This window comes from Dasypus novemcinctus, chromosome 2 (genome assembly GCF_030445035.2).
Source record: "Dasypus novemcinctus isolate mDasNov1 chromosome 2, mDasNov1.1.hap2, whole genome shotgun sequence".
NCBI lineage: Eukaryota > Metazoa > Chordata > Mammalia > Cingulata > Dasypodidae > Dasypus > Dasypus novemcinctus.
The window spans coordinates 107,694,504-107,714,721 of NC_080674.1; the positions used below are offsets into that span (position 1 = coordinate 107,694,504).

Genomic DNA, 20,218 nt, shown 5'->3' on the forward strand with positions numbered 1-20,218 from the left:
ATAAATAGTTATTCTTCCCTCTGAAAATGAATTTCCCTTTTTCCTTTTACTTTTTATTCTGTGTGAAGTAATTTAAAAATCCATTAACACGTATTGCCATGTTAATTGGATGATATTCTTCAAGGTCAAGAAACTATCAATAGATATTGAATAGTGACTATAAATAAACTCATCACAGTAATTAGATTTGTCAATTAAAATTGGGAATGGCTAATTTTTTATGACTGGATTAAAGGTGGGATCACTTTGGGAAAATAATTTCACTCAACATAATAAATGAAGATTGGATGATGATCTCATGTGCAAGTTTAACCCCATGAATGAAATAAGCTTCTGAATTTTTTTATACCAACAGATTCAGAAATTCTCGGAAATGTGGGTTTCCTCTGCTGCTGAAATTCCTGTTGCGTTTCCTCTAAAAACATGAAATTTAATTAAAACCGAGTGAAAAATTAAATATAATATTTACAAAGATGGCACTCTAATAACAAAATATAACGTTAAGAACTTGTTTAATTGTCCGTGAAGCAATATAGATCCCCCCAGGGCCCACTGGATGGAACGTGAGAGAGTCTGGGCTATGATGTGGACCATTGACTATGGGGTGCAGTGATGCTCAGAGATGAGCTTACCAGGTGCAATGGATGTGTCATGATGATGGGAGAGAGTGTTGCTGTGGGGGGAGTGGGGGGCGGGGGCGGTGGGGTTGAATGGGACCTCATATTTTTCATAATGTAATTAAAAAATAAATAAATAATTTAAAAAAAAAAAAAAGAACTTGTTTAATGCCAGACTATGTACTAATACTTAAAAGGCATTCTCTCCAGTACTCTTCAAGAAAACTGCATGAGGTATATAATTACCTTCTTTTTGTGGGTGAAACTTTTCCAAGGTCACTAATACTACTAATAGTGCCAGAGCTGGGTGACAATTTAGGTCCATCTGACTCCAAACCTGATATTCTTTACACCTCTCTGTATGTGTATGACTACATAAATTTTTAAATCAGTTCATTATTCTCTCCATGGGAGATGGTTTTTAGTGAAGAAAATGTAACCTTGTTTGCTTTAGTAAATTTGGAAAGGCTATTCTGAAAACCAAGCAGCATATGTTTTGCATAATTCTCCTTTTTTAATCTGGAAATTGCATGACCTATGGAAGTGTGTAGCCACTATTTGTGTTCATTTTTGCTGGTAGCACAGCAACTTTATCATCACTGATCTAAGGATGACAAATATATGGTATATGGTGAAAGAGAGCTGTGGTTGCCAATTCTTGATGCTGCCAATGATACTTGGCAAATATTCATTAAGTGCCTACCATATGCCAAAACCTGTTCTAAGTACAGGAAAAACAACAGCGAAATAAAAAGACAAAAATTGTTGACTTCAAACGATTTATATTCTGGGGGCCAAAAGGCAGAGCCAGTGTTTGATTTCAGATACGTCAGACCCAAAGTGCATACTTTACCATTAAGCTGTTCTGTCTTCTAAAACTGTTTAGTCTCTTTTTAAAAATATATATTTAAAAAAGCAAATATACTTGTTTGAGGGCTATGGAGGGTTGAGGGGTACATAAAATGTGCCAGTAATTTTCTGGGAAATAAAGAACTAAGATTATGCCTGCCTTAGTTTATCAAAATTTTACACTAAATGCTGACAGAAGGCATGATAGAATAGAGAGTAATTTAAATTGTGGCAGGCAAATGTCTGAAATACAGGGGTGTTAGAATCCCAAGTGAAGTGGCCACCAGAATATTCTGTGGTGAGTGAGGGATCACTGTACAGAGTAGCTGCCAATGCTGAAAGACAACTTAATTGTTAAATTTTCATTATTTTAATAAATATTGTTATAAAGGAGTCATTATGTCTTAGGTTTCAGGCAAGGGAATTAAAAGATGATGAAGACAGATTATTATCCCTAAAATTTGAGGTTTAATGGTAGAAATCACTATAAAAATAATTATAACACTATTTGATAAATATTATATGTATATGTGTGTGTGTATTGTACATATATTACAGTCAAAACAAGAACAGAGATGAAGGAATAATTCTTATATCTGGGGAAGTCTGGGAAAATTTCTTAGAAGAGGTGGTATTTGGGCTAACAAGGAGTTTTCCAGGAAAGGATAAGGCAGGATGTGTGGACATTTCAGGTATAATAAAATGCAAAGCAAAGATCTGGGAGCATGATACAATGGGATATATATAGCAAATATCAAGTGTTTTGGTGTGGGTAGAATATTGAATGTAAGGGCAACTGAAGTTAAGGCTGAAGGGATACTGGAGACTGTGACAAATCTCTTTGGACCTTATGGTGAGGAACAACAAGGTCTTTTTCCCATACTCTTCAAACTGGGGAACAGACACCTTGGGGATTCTGTTGTTGCTAAGTGATTCAGAAGCCAATAGATAAACTTGGCTTGTCTGCACTACCAGCTTTTTCTTAGGGACCCTGAGGGGGAAAAGAAAACTAAATTAAAAAAATATGAAATATGGATAAATTACAAAGAGAAACACAAAATCCATGTGTATTTTTATACTTCTAGTGAAGTATAATAGACGTAAGTATAGAGCTGGGTGAATTTTCAAACTGATCACCAACGATATCCAAATTAGTAAATAGAACCCTGCATCCCTTCTCCTCTGTCTTTACCTCTTTCTACCACAAGTAACCACTCTCTTGACTTCTAACAGCAGAGATCAGTCTCACTGTTTCTGAACTTCACAGAAATTGCATCATTCAGTGTGTACTCTTTTGTGTCTGGCTTCTTTCACTCCCTATTACATTTGGGAGAGTCAACAATATTTTTATGCAGAATTGTAGAACTGTTCATTCGTATTGCTGTATAGGGTTCATTGTGTGAATGCACCACATTTTGTTAAGCATTCTTCCCTTGATGGGCTTTGGGGTAGCTTACAATTTTTGACTATTATAAATATTTGCGATTTTTAATAAATAAAACTCTTTTCATGACAACATATGCATTGCTAACAGCAAAATTTCAGGATCATAAATTATATGTATGTTTAACTTTAAAAAATACAATTTTCCAAAGTGGTTGTACAATTTACATTCCCACTAGCAATATGTAAGAGTTTTGGTTGTTTAATAACCCAGCCAAAATTTTACAAATTTTAATTTTAGTGATTTTGGTTGGTGTGTAGTGAGACCCAATTGCTATTCTAATTTACATTTCCATGTGAATAATGAACACTGTTTCATACTTTTTTTGTCATTTGGATTTTCTTATTTGTCTGTTCATCTTTGTCTTCTGGTTTTTTTTTCTTCTGTTTTTTGTAGAAGTTCATTATATATTTTGGATACTAGTCCTCATCAAATATCTATATGGCCAAATCTCCCAACTGTGTTACTTGTTCTTATCTAGTATATAAGAGCTTGAGTGAAATTCTGCTCACAACAGATTGTTTTGGATTGTCTTGGTTTCCTAGGGCTGCTGTAACAAATTAACACAAACTTGGTCGCTTAAAAACCACTATTTTATTCTCTCACAGTTCTGGGAGGTCAGAAGTCAGAAATTAAGGTGTGGCATGTCCTCACTCCCTCAGAGGCTCTAGGAGAGGCTCCTTCCTGGCATCTCCCTGCTTCTGGTAGCTCTAGGCATTCCTTGGCTTGTGTCAGCCTGACCCTGATCTCTGCCTCCACTGTCACATGGCCTTCCCCTCCATGTGCCTCTATAGTAGCCTTTTCTGTCTCTTATAAGGACATTTGTCACTGATTTAGGGCCACCCTCATCCAGGGTGATCTCATCTCAAAGCCTTACCTTAATTACATCTGCAAAGGCACTTATTCCAAATAAGTCCACTTTCTGAGGTTTTGGGCAGGTACATCTTTTTGGGGGACACCCTTCAACCCATTACAGCTACAGTCAATGGATGAAAGCTTACTTAGGTATTTGCTCCACTACACTTAAGGACAGAGGTCTCACTTTTCTCATCCCAGTTTTGGCCTCAAGCTCTCTCTGTCCTTGATGCTAGAATCAGAGAAATTTGAAAAGCAATGAAAACCCAAGTTCCATAATTTTTGAATATATACTATATTGTAGGTTTGGGACTATTATAGAATTTAGCATACATTATATTTCACAGATACCAGCAGGTCAAATTGGTGTTTCTAAAAGACAAGTTGCATGTGTGATTAACTTAAGTGCTACATTTTAGGGGAGTTAGGTAGTTCTCATTTAAAGGAAGAAGTGGTTTTTAGAAAATTGCACATTTATTATTAATTTATTACTAATGATATAATCAAGATTGTAACTCTGTTATGACAACAGAAATATTGTTAGGCTGAGTCTAGTCATGAAGGGCATGTGATACCTTGGCACACACCTTCTGTTTGTACATGGTCTAAGTAGCTTTTTTTTCTAATGTTACCCTCTTTCACTCTTTATTTAAATAAATGTATCACTTGGGAATATGTTCTGCTATAAATGGCAGTTTAAATCAATGGGGGCTCATTGGTTTTAGGAAACAAGCAGTTCTGGGACAAAGAGTCCAGGCTGGCACAGTAGCTGAAGGAGGCTCTCCTTAGGTAGCATTTTGTGCTCATGCTCCCTGAGTCAGGGGCCAAGAGACTGCTAAGCTGACAGGCAGAGAGTTTGGCTTCCAGGTGGAAGAGACAAGAGTGGAAAACAACAGGCTTTTTCTTCCTGGGAGTTGTGTTTGTTTAGAAAGTCTCTAGCAATTTCTGTCTACATATTTTGGACTGCACTCTGGTATATGGCCACAACTAGCTTCAAAGGAAGCAGAAAATTGGGTGTTTTTCCTTCCCAGCTATTATAGAAGAGAGGAGGGCAAGGGCAGTGTGGGCTGTGAAAGGCTTTTGGGGGCTTAGACCACAGAATGAACCTCAATAACTTCACCTCTCACCCCCTTTTTTGGGTATATCTTTTAACTGTTTGTTTTTATTATGAGAGTATTACAAATTATTTTTAAAAATTTGAAAATAGGAAAAAAAAATTTGACCATCATTTTAACAGCCTAAACAATTACTATAAATGTTTTAGTGTGGATTCTTCCAGTCAGTATAAAAACCAAGATCAATGTGCTAGGTGTACTCTTTGCTGTCACTGGGGGTGTTACCGCTAGCGGGTGCTCTTACCCAAGAGAGGTGGAGGATACACACACACACCCTCTATATTAATGTCTACATTTATCCATATACTGTAAATTGCTTTGATTTCTTCAATTCCCAAAACTGAGGATTCATTCTTGTTTTCTTGTTTTCTGTATTTGTTAGCCTTTTCCCTACAATGAGAAACCTGGGTCCCCCCTTCATCCTTATTATATTTAATTATTTGCTCAAACCCTCTGTAACCAATCTCTCCCTTCTTACCAACCCCCTTCCGTCTTCTGTGAATATTTCCTAATCCTACTCAAACCCATCTCTGCTCCCAGCTTGGGATCTGCAGCCTATGGTAGGCTGCCCACTCCCACCCACACGCCCAGCCCTCCGGTTTCTGAGATGATGCCCTTCTCACCTGCGAGTAGTGCGGTTTCTCACAGCTCCAACAGACATTGTCATCCTGCACCCACGCCCACCACCCGCTCTGGTATCTACCCTGCTTGACCCCGCAGGGTGGCTGTTAGACTAAATTGTTTGGGAAAGGAAGGCAAGGAAATAAAGTCTGCCTCTTTATCTTGTGTTGTTTTCTGATGTTAGAAACATACATTTACTTTAAGTAAATTGGTCAATCGTTTTTTGGTGATTTATTATATACATTTCTACTTTAGAATGTTATGCCCTATAGAGATATTGATATATTTTTAAAGTTTTCTAATCGTTTTCCCCCTGCACTTAAGTCTCTAATCAATTTAACATTTATTTTGTCACATTAATGTGAAGATCTAAACTAATTTGTTTTGCTATTATTGCAAGACCACATTTTTCTTTTAGTTTTCTCATTTTCACCTTCTATGGCTTCTCTTACCTGTTTTCTTTCTATTTCCCTCTTACTTGCAGTTACGTTTCCTCTTTGCATCTCTGTTTTTGCATCTCTATTTCTGTGCCTTCTCAAATGCTGCCAGCAGACACCCCACTCCCTGCCGAGTTCTCCCTACAGTGCCCTTTACTTTCCCTCCACCCTCCTCAGCATGATCTCAGACTATCAAAACTCCTATGCCCTGAGTAATTGTCAGCTAGGGTCTAGGCAATCAAGCTGATGAATCATTCACAGTAATGAATAACAAATAAATCACAGATATATATGGCTCATCCAAAGGAATGGTAGGGAAAGAAGATCCTCTGCTTCTCTAGGAAAATTCTTCCAGTTCTTGCTGCCATTTCTCAGCTGAAGGCAGCAGAATAATAATAATAATAATAATAATAATATTTTGGTGACCAGGGTAGGTAAAGTAATTTACAAATTTCAGGATCTAAGAAGTAATTTGTTACAATTACTAAGAAAAATCTGAGATGACTTTTGTATCAAGCATGTGTGTCCTGCATGGTGACATTGATGCTCAGGCATAAAAGGACACAGTTCCACCCCTCCTTTAGGCATGGAATCAGGCCAGATGAACAACTAGCATACACTGATTGGGAAGATTTTGGTTTTATCTCTGTGAAGAGTTTGGGTGAAGAAGCCTCTGTCCTTGAACTCTGAAAGCCAAGCTAGAATCTCGAGGGTAGCCTCAGTCTTGAAATTCAAGCCTTTCTTTTCCCAGTTTTTATTTCAATGCTATTTAGGAGCCTTTCTGTTTTTAATGAGTTATAAATCAGTTGGTTTTGTAAGCCCATGAAAATCCTTACCACATGGTAAGAACTACAAAGGAGCTGGGTGCCCATGAATGAGACTGAGGTGAAGTGTGGGAAAAACGTACCAGCTCAGGATCCCAGGTGCCAACCTCCCAACAACAGAGATGCTGCTGGCAAGTAACTATAAGGTCAGGAGGGTAAGCATAGACAAAAGGCCTGGAGGAGACCTTGGGAGGTCATGCAGGCCATCCTCCTGCCTCTAAATGAGACAAATGTCTCTCTCTGGCTGGGGTTATGTGCCCTTGCACTCTTAGACAAGGAACCCTCGGTCTTTTTCATTCCATTTTATTTTATATTTACATAATTTTTAAAAGATTCCTAAAGGCAGCATCTTTACAAGGTGGGGCTTTCGGAAGCTTTGGGGATTTGAAGGATCTGAGCAGTGGTACAGAGCAAGACATCTGCCACGGAACCCTATAAAGAACCTGGGGTGAAGAGAAGCAGTGCGGTACCTGAAGGCAGCTGAGACGTAAGGGGAGAGCAGCCCTCACACTACAAGAAAGAAGGGAAGAGAAGAAGGGCTAGATAGGAGGGGCTGTGAAGCACAGCCTGCTCATCAGTAAAGATGAAATTCCAAGGGGACAAAGAGCTGACCAGCAGTAGATGAGGAACCCAAACCTAAGTCCTCTTGCCTGGGAATTTCTATCTCAGATTCTCCTAAACTAATGTTCTCCTACTAGAGAAGTGGCTATTAACTTTGGGGACAACTTTGCCCCCCATGGGGACATTTGAAAATGTCTGGAGACGTTTTTGGTTGTTACAACTGGAGGGGGGGAGTGCTACTGGCATCTATTGGGTAGAGGTCAGTGTTGCTGCTAAACATCCTACAATGCACAGGACAACTCCCACCACAAAGAAGGATCAAATGTCAAATATGCCAAGGTTGAGAAACCTGCTCTAGGGTGAGAACTTTACTTATAAGATTCTGTATCTAGTATGATCCCAGGCCCCTGAACTTACAATCAGACAAAAGGGAACTCCCTCTACTTCAAGCCTTGATGTATGATGAATGCACTGCCCTGCTTAGCAAAAGTCTCCAAGGATCCCAGAGTGTTCTACAACTGTCCAATCAGCTACTGGCGGTTCAAATTCCAGGTACTACCACTAAAACCTTAGAACCCGTGTTCTTCTTTCTCTTCAGAAAAAGCTGCTGTTTCTTTCTCAGGGCCAGTGCCACCCCCACTACCACTGCTAGGATGGCAACCACACAGCCCCTCCAAGCAGAGAACCGACTAGCCCTCAGACAGGGGGAGGGTCTTCTCTTCTCCAGCACAGGAGGGCTCTTCCATAAGACTCCCTTTCTTGGTTCTTGTCTCCCCGTCCCTCAGCAGTGGTTTCGTAGGTTCCAGTGCGGGGACCACCACGTCCTCTAGTTCAGTAGGTTCACTTGTTGCTACCTTCACCTCTTCTTCATCAAGTTCTACAAATGAATATGGGCAGGGTTGGCTTTCTCAACTGCATTCATTTCTGCGTCTGGTTCTCTCGTGTCCAGCAAGGAAAAGGCAGTGATATGTGGAAGCAAGGGAGCTGGGGTTTCAGAGAATGCCTCTAGTAGCTCACTGGTTAGCAGGAATGCAGGAACCATAGCAGCCTTTTCCATGCCCTCGGGTGTTTCTTCTTTCTCCACATGCCTGAGGTCAGAATTCAAAGAGTTGTTCTCACTCTTTCCTCCAGCTCCATTGCTGTCTAAGATTTTCACTTCTTCAGGATCCATTGCAACCTGCTGCCAGGACTCAGGACCAAGGACACTGGTAGGCTCTCTGTGTGCCAGCTCTGGCTGGCTGATAGTGAGAAGAGGTAAGCTCTCTGTCTGCCAAGAAGTGGTCCAGCTGGAGACTCTAGGGGACTAACTTAAATGTTACTGTCTTCTGCTATGATTTCACTGTATTCTTCCTCCTCTGACTCAAAATGAAAGACAGTACACCAGCCATCTTGCTGAATAGTTTGCATAGTAGTCCAGATATATCATGCCAAATTGTTGTGGTGCACTCAAGTGTCCTTGATCACATCTCATCCACTCCAAAAGCATTTGCCATAGCAAAACTAGAAGCCCCAAAATTTAAGTAGTTCATTTTAAAGAATAGGAACCAAAACACATGAGCAATTTTTTTTCTTATTCCTGGTGCTGGCATGAACTATAGTCTCCAGTGTACATTCCCAATATGACTGATATGTCACTGGTTGAGGAGCATTTGCTGTGCTTTATGCAAGGCTCTTTCAGTTTCCATGACACTTTCTCCAAGATGGGCCAAGCAGTCTTCTGTTGAACTTACTGGTTTAGCACAGCTGAACATTGAAGAAGTATGGTGGTCAAAGCCTGTACTGACAAAGCCTTTAAAAATTTCTTTGTCCAGGGATTTCAGCTCTTCTTCAATTTCAGCTTTAACTTTTAATGGAACTTCTTGATCTGCAGATAGCGAAGCTATCTGATAGTTGAACCCCTTGGGGTGAGGACAGATGGTGCTCTTGCAGATTCTCTTAAGAACATACTTTGTTTCATAGGTCAAATATTTTACCTGCTGGTGATGGTTAGTGTACAGGTTTCAGAAACATCCCAGGACAGCTCCCTAGATCTCCTTATTCCATCAATTCTTTTCCTCAGATGACAAGAAATGCTTAGTTTGGCTTTGGGAAAGTGACACAGTTGTGGACGTGAATTGCTTTATATTTTGTCTCAATAAAATGAAATAATCAATTACTCATTCCATTACTGATGGTTTTATTTTATATCTCTTACATTTTCTCAATATATGGCTTGTCTTCAAAGTTCTTTCACATATTTATTAGGCCACTGCTTAAGTAAGAATCAAGAGGCTAAAAAGATAAAGGTTTAAAGAAAATTAGTTGGACAGCTTAAACATTAGTGAGTACATTTCCTCTCCTCTTAGTTCCCAAGTGTGAGGAATTTAAGATTTGTTTTAGGAGGATATTTCTGTCCTGAGTGAAGTAAGAAAAAAAATACAAAAATGATATGGTCATAATTAGGAAATGGTGGCGGGGGAGGGAGAGAGCAGATAACATATTTGTTACCTGAGTGATTTTTGAAAACTCTCTTCAAGGTGAAAGTCATAAGCCAACCCTTTGCCTGTCTTTCAGGAACATACAATCAACTCTTGATTATGTAAGGGAGCAGTGGTGTGGATAATTAACAAAGAGTGGATAGTTTCCTAAGCTTTTCTATTAGCATGGGTGAGGGCAGTGGTTGGTTCAGGTCATTTAGAGCAGAGGACAGAGTTTCCTTTCTCCTCAAACATTAAACTTTCAACACTTCCCTCCTTTTTCCCATTCTAAGTTATAACTTTATTCCTTATTCCACTGAAAAAATAGAAGTAAGCAGAAAAGAATTTCCATTTATTCCTGTCAATACATCTTTCAATGTCTTGGATATATACACAAACTCTGCCTTCTCTTCTTCGCTAAGGATTAAATATATGTTTTTCTAGCTATACGCCCCTATCCTCCTCAAATGACTTGATCATTAGATCCTATCTCTCTCTGACTCAATCAAGGACATTGCTCCAGCAAATTTTCTTTCTCTCTCTTGCATCATCATTTCCTGCTTTTACTAGATAATTCTAATGTATTTGTAAACTTTCTCCTGTCTTAAAAAACAAACAGCCATAAAACCACCCCACAAAACCTCTCTTCATTCCACTTATCTGCTCTTTAGGAAAAGCCCCTAGAAAGGGCTGTCCTATACTTGCTGTAGTCCCTTGGCCTCCGCTAACCTTTGAACACAATTGCCTATTCTGAAACAGCTCTCATAAAGGATACCTGACTTATGTGGCTAAATGGAATGGTTGTTAATCCTTGTCTTATTCAAGCTTTCAGTATCATTTAACACAGTTAATATTTCTTCATTCCTAACACTTCACCTGTTATCTAGAATGGACATCACTTTATCTCGGTTCTCCTACATCACTAGAGATGCCTTAGTGTTGTCTCACCACCCTGAACCCTAAACTTGAGTGTACAGTTCCCTACATTTCCCTATTTATCTTTCCAGTCTAGTGGGTTTTTTTAATCTCTATATCAAGAACTTTTCTGGGGTTCTTCAACCAAATACAAACAACTTGTTTTTAACTTTCCTCAAGACTCAAATATTGATTTTTCAGGTTTTCCTTGACCAGGCTTATATAATAAGCTTCCCCCATCACTCTCTCTGAGCTTCCTTTATTTTTCTCCGCTCTAATTAACATTTCACATGCTGTATATTTACTTGCTGGTTTTAAAGTGGAAATGTAGACACGCTGAGATTAGGGCCTTTATTTTGCTTACTGTTGGATCTCCATCACCTAGAAGAGCGCTGGGCACATAAAAGAGGCCCAGTAAATATGTGTTGAATGGATGGATGAATGCATGGTGAGGAGACATTCCTTAGTTGCTTAGAAGTTGTAGTAGGGGATAGAGTTGTATCATGTTTGGGAGGTAGGATGGGAAGGGGCAAAGGATATGTCTGTGGAAGAGAATCAGGATTATGGCCTGAGTGCCAGCTGGATGGCACCAAGAGATAGTTCTTGGAAGGGGATTCTGGCTGTCTGCACCATTCAATTTCAGCTTTTCTGCTGAGCCTAGATGGGGCCTCGAATGCTTTTCTATGTAGCACTCTAAGCCACCCTTCCCAACCAATCAGAGTTGGCACAGAAAATGAAATATGCTTGTGAACTCTACTCTGGTCAGCATCCTCATTACATGGATAAAGAAAAGAAACTGAAGCTAAAAGAACATAAGTAATTCTCCATTTTGCTATTCTTTTAGTTTTGCAGTAGAACCAGGATTAAAGCAGAGGTTCAGGCTTTCATTGCTATATCCTGTGGCCGTAGAAAACTCTTTTAAAGTATGAGTCAGGAGGGTGGAATAAAGAATATTTTTAATTTAAAAACCTCATTGCCTTATTTTATCACAGTGCAGCTGCTGATTTTCATACACATAATGTGTTGTTATTTTTTTCTCCTGCCTCTCTTTGTAAGCCAAAAACATCTCTTTAAAAAAAGAATATGTCTCCATCTTTTTTTCTTTTAAACGTGTTATTGAAGAAGTTGCAATTTGTGAAAGATAGACTTCAGGAACACATAGGATCATTCAATCCCAGAAACAGCTTTTCCCGGTTAGCAAACCTTGGTTTGCTTTTCTACTGACCAGAACATTGAAGCGCTACCCATCTCCCCAAGAAGATATCCCTGTTGATTATTCTGATGCCTAAAAAGTCTATCAGCCATCTTTTTTGCCATAAGATTCACTTTATCATCACTTAGACAGAACTAGGATTCCCTTCCAAGAACTCTCCCTTGGTGCCATCGTATACCTAAGAGAGAGGACAGGGAGTTTGTGTGGGCTGTCTGGGCTTTCCAGAACCAGACAGTCTCCAAGTAACTTAAGTTCAAAACTCTATGACTGAGAATGTCTAGTATGCTAATTATCATCTTTGCAATAAAGACCTTGATAAAAATGTATATGTAAGATATTAACATTCTTTTAGTGTACATTTCTGGAGAATCTGAATGTGTTTCATATCTGTTTTTCCTAAAGGTACTAGGATTCATATAATACTCAGACTACATCTACCTTGTGCATTAAGCCCAACAAGATGAATGCATACACTTCACATAGGAAAACTGTAGGGTTATCTTTCCATGGAAAAATTCCAGCTAGCATCACCTATAATTCACTGACTTCTGGTTTTAGTTTAATTCAAAATAATCTTGCAGGTTTCCCCACTTGCTTTGTCTTATAATACTTCTATGAGGAATAGTATTCTTATATAAGGTATTTCAGGAAATGAAGCATTTCAGCTGCAGTCTTTCCCAGTACCTATAGAAACTTCTACACTTGAGAGACTGAGAAAATGCTAATTCTCATCTTACTTCTTGGCTAGACAACGGAACAGTGTTGTCTGTTAACCAAAATATAAGGTTGTGACATAAGGGGAGATATTTAGAAATAATTCAATTTTTAGCATGGAACCTTAATTACAAGATGAAAACATGCAGCCTGCTTCAATTTGTATTTTTTTTGGAACAATTTTCCCCACCCCCATCCCCAGTATGCCATGTAAAAGAATTGTAAATTTTGGGTTGTATATATGAACTTGTTATAATGGCATCTATTTTTCAAGAAAAGTATCAAAATATGATACAATTATGTAACTGGCAGTGAAATGCATTATGCTTTGAATATTTTTAGTGCCAGTAAACTAAGTGATCATCATAGGAAAGAAATACCAGTTTGCAGAAGTAAGCATGTTTTGTGCTTTGTGTAACATCAGTCCTGGCACTGAAGTTCATACTTTGTCTTCCATTTTTTTCATTGGAAATAATTTAAAAAGGGTTTTGAATAAATGCGCTAGAAATACATTATTCCATGTATAATCCTGGAACTATCTGTATTGTTTGGAATAGCTGAACTCCTTTTCTCAAATTTCTGATCTCAGATATTAAATCTAGGAATTTTTTTAAAACTGAAGGAGGACTTTTAGAAATCATCTAATTGAGTCCTCCTATTTTGATTCCCTCTCCTTTCTTTTACTTTTAATTTATATGATTTCTGTATTTGTCTTAGACACTTACATTTTTATTTTATTTTTCCATCTGTCTATTCCTGGTCATATCCTTTTAGAACAAATGCAATGAAATGAAGTAGATCCCACTTTCTAGATGAAGCTTTTGAGTCAGCCAGACACCTGGTACAAAGGGTTAAATTAACTGAATAGTGATTTGTTTGTACACCCTGACCAAATTGTCTGATTTTCTTCTTGACTGGGTTGACAGTTTTCCAACTCATCCTGTCTGATTTAGTCCTTTTAGGGAGCTGATTTGGTTAACTGAGTTTTGTTTTGCTGGCATCTCTGTAATCTCTCACTAATTGCTTCAAGGTGTCTATGATGTACAAGCAGCTAGTGGGCTCAGGTTTTCTTTTACAAAGGAGTTTTCTCCCTCTGGTACTGTTGCTTATCATGTTCATCTTTCTATCCATTCAGCATCAAGTATAGTGCTTTTTAACCAGAGGTTCTCAGTTTGGTTAATTCTTTAATCCCTGTCTTGTCTTCATTTCTGTTTATTTGAGATCTGTATCTCAAATTCAGCTTTGCCAAAAATTAAGACCTTATTTATGTGGTTCTAAAACACATAAGTCTTAATTGGATCGTTTTAGATGTTCCCAGTTCTGTCAAAGTCTTCCCAGACTTTGAGGTCTTTGAAGATCTCATATTATGGGGGCTTCATCTGGTGTCAGAGATGCTTTTGACAGCTGCAAAATACCCCAGTGTTTCAAGAAGGTTCTTTTCCTTTGTATTTCTTAGATTTATTGGCATTCCAAAATTATTTTTCCACTGAGTATTTCTCTTATGCTTATAGATGAAAATTTCTAAGTAAAAGATACCTTAAGGAGATGTAGGTAATTAAACCCCAAATCTCCTTTTGTTAATAATGAGCTGTTACAAAAGATAGAAGATAATGCTGGTATTTAAGAACACTGAAGGAAGTGCAAGAAGTGGATATCTAGTAGTCACTGTGCAGATTTCCAAGTTGAATGTAGACCAATTTCATTATTATATCTATGAGGAAACTAAATCAAAGAACGATTAAGTGCATTGTCTAAGACGCACACTAGTTAGTGACCTAAAATTCTTCAGACTCCTATTCTTACGCTCTTTAAAAAAAAAAAAAGATTTATTTATTTCTCTCCCCTTCCCCCACCCCAGTTATCTGTTGTCTGTGTCTATTTGCTGCGTGTTTTCCTTTGCTTCTTGTCAGCAGCACAGGAATCTGTATTTCTTTTTGTTGTGTCATCTTGTGTTTGCTCTCCGTGTGTGGGGTGCCATTCCTGGGCAGGCTGAACTTTCATGCTGGGCGGCTCTCCTTATGGGGCACACTTCTTGCGCATGGGGCTCCCCTGCACCGTGACACCCCTGCGTGGCAGGGCACTCCTTGCACGCATCAGCACTGCACATGGGCCAGCTCCACACGGGTCAAGGAGGCCCGGGGTTTGAACCGCGGACCTCCCATGTAGTAGACGGATGCCCTAACCCTCATAGCCTCCTCAGATGTTCACGTCTCTCCCATTCTGTTCTTGCACTCTCCTCTGGCTAGGGTAAATCATAAATGACCAGTGCCCTCTAAATCTTTTCCTAAAACAATTAAAAGAGATACCTGTGAATGGTGCTTCTGAGCTGGCAATGTGAGAGGCTGGGCAATGGTATGTGGTGAGGGGTTAAATATGAGAGGCTTCGTACATCATGTTCATCTAATATTTTCAAAGTTTTTAAAAAAAGTTCACCAAGTTGCTTGGGTTTTTATAGCAAAGATTAACCACCCCCATATAACCATCAACTCTCTTCAGCAATTGTTTACTTCCTATTCTGTTACACAGGACTGTATTCCAATTTGGGATACTTTACCTGTCAGAAATATCAGAAAGAGCTTTTACACTTTAAGCAATCTTCCCCAAGCCCTGTCCAGTAGACGCAGTGAGAGCAATTTTGAAGCAATCCTTGTTTTGCCTTGCCTTTAGCCTTTCATCCCAGATATAGCTTTCAGCTAATTAGCTCTTCCTGACATTACAATGAGAGCTATACTGAGCTCTACCTAGAAATGTGGATTGGAGGGGGTCATACAATTCTAGCTTTGCTGGGATTTATCTGTAAAACTCACGTTTTGTTTAGCTACTTCACTCTTAACATTTCAGTAGCCCAAGTACCCATGATTTCAAGTTTCCTATGAACTGAAACTTACCATTTCCAGATTAGGTCAGCCCTTTACTCTTGTTTTTGCCTCTTATCCTCAGATATTACCAGTCCCAAGTGGTAATGAAATCCATTTTTATTTGCATTTTTTGAAAGTGAAGAAATGGAATGTCAGTGTAGAATCACTGGTCTTATTTCTATAGGCACTTTATCTAAAGATTAAAAAGCAATGAAAGAACAAGGACCCCCTCAATATTTTTAGCATACAGTGTGCTTTGAAAGGCAGCAAATCAGAGAGCTGTGCTCTGCTAGACCTTCAGAGAGGAATGAAGCCAATTAATGTACAATTACAGGCAGCTTTATTTGAAGGGTCTTTTACAATGAAACTTTTTAACAGGATAATTGTAGACATCTGCTTCATGTACCTTAGCAGCGACATAGCCAGTATTTGCTAAGATCTTCTGAGCTTTTACAGCTTTACACAAAAGGACATATTGGCAATTCTATTTTCTATATAATAGGCAGACTATGCAAAATACTGAGCTAGAATTCAGCATTGTTGTAGAAATGCTCAATGTCACCAGAGCGATTGACTCGTTCCACCTGGCTTTCAGACATTTGGAGAAGCAAAACATATGTACCTTAATTGCAAACTGTAGGCTTAATGAACATGCAGACATTATGTTATACCAAATACAACAATCCACATGATGGCAAGCTACTTAAGAACATGTCACAATGTTTGGTTTTTAAGAGGTTTGCCTTTGGCAATGTTTCAAAGAAGAATATGTTCTTTATATTTGCAGTCCTGTGAGCCAGTAACAGTGTTTGGCATATGAAGCTGGTATTTATTTTAAATTGCTGTGTCAATATTTTTGTTTAAAAGCAGGTTTGATTCCCTCTGTGGATTTCATTGAAGCCTCCTATCACTGCTTTTTATTTGAGTTTGATTTAGCTACTTTTCCCCCTGATTTTGTGTTTTGCAGAATGGCTTGCATGAAAGCCTTCTGATTGGGTTGGGGGGATAAAGTTGCTATGTGAATTTCAAAGCCCAGAAAATGTAAAAAAGGGAAAAACAGTTGCTGAAGGCATCAGAGAAGTAACTGCAATCAAGCCGTGTTGGTTGTGTGACCTTGAAGCTTCCCGAAATAGTCACCACATTTGGCATAACCGAAACCCAGGATTCAAATGCCTGAGGATGACTTCACCACCAGCAGCCCTCTTCCTCCTACTGAGATGTCTCTAGGCTTTAGTCCAATGTTTAGTACACTTGCAGGAATCCAGAAAATCAGGCTTTTGTTTTTTTAAAAAATACATAATAAAGGCAGCTATTATGGGATATTGCATAACTGATTTAAACTTAATGTAATGTCAAAACAAATTTCCCCAGCAAATGAGAGAATGCTTCATCTAGCATGGATACAATTGCTTGGTAGCTGCTGTGTGCTCTTCCAACAAATTGTTGGGCAATTCTGTCATAATTCTCCATCCCAGGCACATTTCTGTGGGGTAATTAAAATGGTCTTTTTATAATGGCAGTATGAAACAGTATGCAATATCTATATACACTGAGTTGAAAAAACATTGCATTCAAAACTGGACATTTTGAAAGGTTAACGCAAAAAGCTACTTTTCTCTTGGTAACCAATTAGGAAAAGAGGATTTCAGGTAATTAAAATCTGTGAAGTGAACATTTCTAATTTGGAACCTATTAAAAAGAATATAAGGAAGAGAGGATTGTCAGAAGATGGTGAAGTAGGAACCTCTAGGAATCAGTTCCTCCATCAGAACAACCATTAAGCAGGCAGAAAGTGTCTGAACCAACTATTTTGAATCTTCAGAGTCTGGTAGAACACTGTACAGCATTCAGGGAAGAGTGGGAGGAAGAGACTGGTAACTTATGGTAAGTACCCATAAATTGCTATCTCCATGTCATGGTTACATTGCCCAGCCCCCACTCTCATGGCAGGCAGCAGTGGGGTCCGAGTCTGGCATAGCTTGCTGGTACAAGAAAGGAACGTAAAAATCCTCTCCCCCAAGATCTGGGATGGGCATGGACTGATTGCTGATCATGGCTTTTGATTATTAGCTGTTTTAGATTGCTTAGGGCCCAGCTCTGAGGATGTCCATTGTTTCAACCCACTTGGGACAAAGATTCTGGAGGAGACTTCCAGACGTATGTTTCCTCTGAGCTGCGGAGGACAGGTAAAGGACTGCATTCACTAGGCAGGTCAAGAAAGGACAGCTGCAGGGAGCTGTGGAAGAACTCTGGGTGCCCTTCTGGACTCCTCCTTCATCCCTTCTTCAGGGCAGCTTGGAGATGGCCAGTGTTCCCTTTGTGGTCCCTGGCCTTCCTCCAGCTGAGAAAGACCAATTTAGTAAACTCCTTGCTGGCTGGCCTACCTCCCCCTCAGAATTTTCCTTCCAGACACAAGCAGAATGAGAGAGTGAAAGCAGTGTAAGAAACAATTGAGAGAGGTGACCTGGGGCAAAGGCTTACCTGCTTTAATTACAAGAGTGGAACACCTGGGCGAGGGAGAAGGCCCCCTAAAGGGGCCCCCCTAAAGTGGGGACGTTTTATGGACATTTAGTCCATAAAAGTCCCCTAAACTGGGGAACTCCTAAGGACACTGGCAAGAACAAGCCCAGGACTGCACACAGGCCTGGGAAAGACAGGGAAAAACCTGCACTTTGTTTTCAACTTAGGTGGACCTTCCTGTTAGGACAGATGACACTCAAGAAAATCTCTAGTATATCACTAGCTGGTTACAAACTCAAGAAACAGAATCTCAGGAAATAAATCCCAGAATGATCATTTAAGTACTAAATGTGCAGTATGAAATGAAATACTGTGAGACAAAAACAAAAACAGGAAATAATGGATCATTCAAAGGGAGAGGATAAAAGTCCAGAAAATACAAATGAAGAAGTCCAGACTGTGGAAATATTGGACAAAAACTTTAAAGACATGATTCTTAATATGCTCAAGGAGATGCAGGAAAATACAGAGAAAAAAAAAAAGGATATTAGAAAAACAATGAATGAACAATATGAGAATCTCAGTAAAGAGATGGAAATTTTTAAAAAGGACCAAACAGAATTAGTGATATTGAAGACCACAATAACTGACATGAAAATTTCCCAGGAGGATTTCAATAGCAGATTGGAGCTGCCGGAAGAAAGAAGCAGTGAACTTAAAGACAGTGTAATTTAAATGAGTCAGGCTGAGGAGTAGACAGAGAAAGGAATTACAGAAAGTAAAAATGTTCTAAGAGACCCTGGAACACCAGCAAGTGCACCAATATGCATAATATGTGGGTCCCAGAAACTGAAGAAAGAACGAAAGGCTTAGGAGAAATATTCAAAGAAATAATGACAGAAAACATCCCAATCTTAGGAAAAGATGTGAATATGTATATCCAAGAATCCCAGAGAATACACAACAGGATAAACTTAAAGAAAACTATCCATCATCACATACTGATCAAACTCTCAGATGCAAAGTCCTAGGAGAGCGTTCAGAAAACTGCAAGAGCCACACAATGTGTTATGTGTAAGGGAGTCCAACTAGATTAAATGCTGGTTTCTCATCAGAAACAATGAAGACAAGAAGGCAGTGGGTTGATACTAAACTGCTAAAAGAAAACAATTGTCAACCAAGAATTTTATATCCAGTGAGACTTCCAAAAATGAGGAAGAAATGAAGACATGTTAAATTTTAACCTCATGAGAAGAGACTATATGGTACAATATAAAAAAAAAATCAAATAAATATGAAAGTAGACATTAATGGAAGAATTGAAGGACAAAAATGTATAAGATTTGTAAAGAACAAATAGCAAAATGGCAGAAGACAGTCCTGCATTATCAGTAGTAATTTTAAATGTAAATGGATTAAACTTTCCAGTCAAAAGGGAGAGATTGGAAGAATGGATAAAAAAACCATGAAACCAAACTATATGCTGTCTACAAGAAACTCACATTAAATTCAAATACATAAGTAGACTGAAAGTGAAAGGATAGAAAACATGTATCACATAAGTAGTAACCAAAAGAACTTGGGTAGCTATACTAATATCAGAATAGGCTTTAAGTAAAAAATGGATACAAAAGGGAAGCTTATGTGGCTTAAGTGATTGAGCTCCTGCCTTCCACATGGGAGGTCCCAAGTTTGGTTTCTGGTGCCTCCCCAAGAGGATAAGCAAGAAAATGAGCTGGCATAAGAGGCTGATGCGATGGGCTGTCATGACAGGTAGGTGCAGTGAGCTGATACAGCAGGATTACACAACAAGGAAACACAAAGAGGAACACAATAAAAGACACAACAAAGCAGGTAGTAGAGGTGGCTCAAGTGATTGAGTACCTCTCTTCCACATGGGAGGACCCAGGTTGAGTTCATAGTACCTCTTAAAGAGAAGACAAGCAAACAGAGAGAGCACACAGAGAATGGATGCAGAGAATGGATGGTGAGCACAAAGCAATGGGGATGGGGTGGGAAAAAATAAATAAAGTGAATCTTTAGGAAAAAGAAAAAAATAGATAAACAAATCTATTCATTATATATAAAGATATTAATTATATACTAAGGGATTAATTCAACAAAAAGAGATAATTAGAAATAGATATTAATTGGAGGCAACCAGCAAGATGGCAGTGGAGTAAGGAGCACCTAGAGTTAGCTCCTGCTATAGGGCAGTTAGTAAACACCCAGAGCTATCTGGAGCTAGCTGAAGCACCTGTCTGGGGTCTCCAGGAAAC

The 20,218-nt window shown here is 38.9% G+C and overlaps 1 pseudogene; it reads right to left on the reverse strand.

Moving 5' to 3' along the window:
- Positions 1 to 7,864: 7,864 nt before the first annotated feature.
- The window catches only part of LOC101424110 (bcl-2-like protein 13 pseudogene), an 81,611-nt pseudogene continuing 69,257 nt past the window's right edge, over positions 7,865 to 20,218 (reverse strand).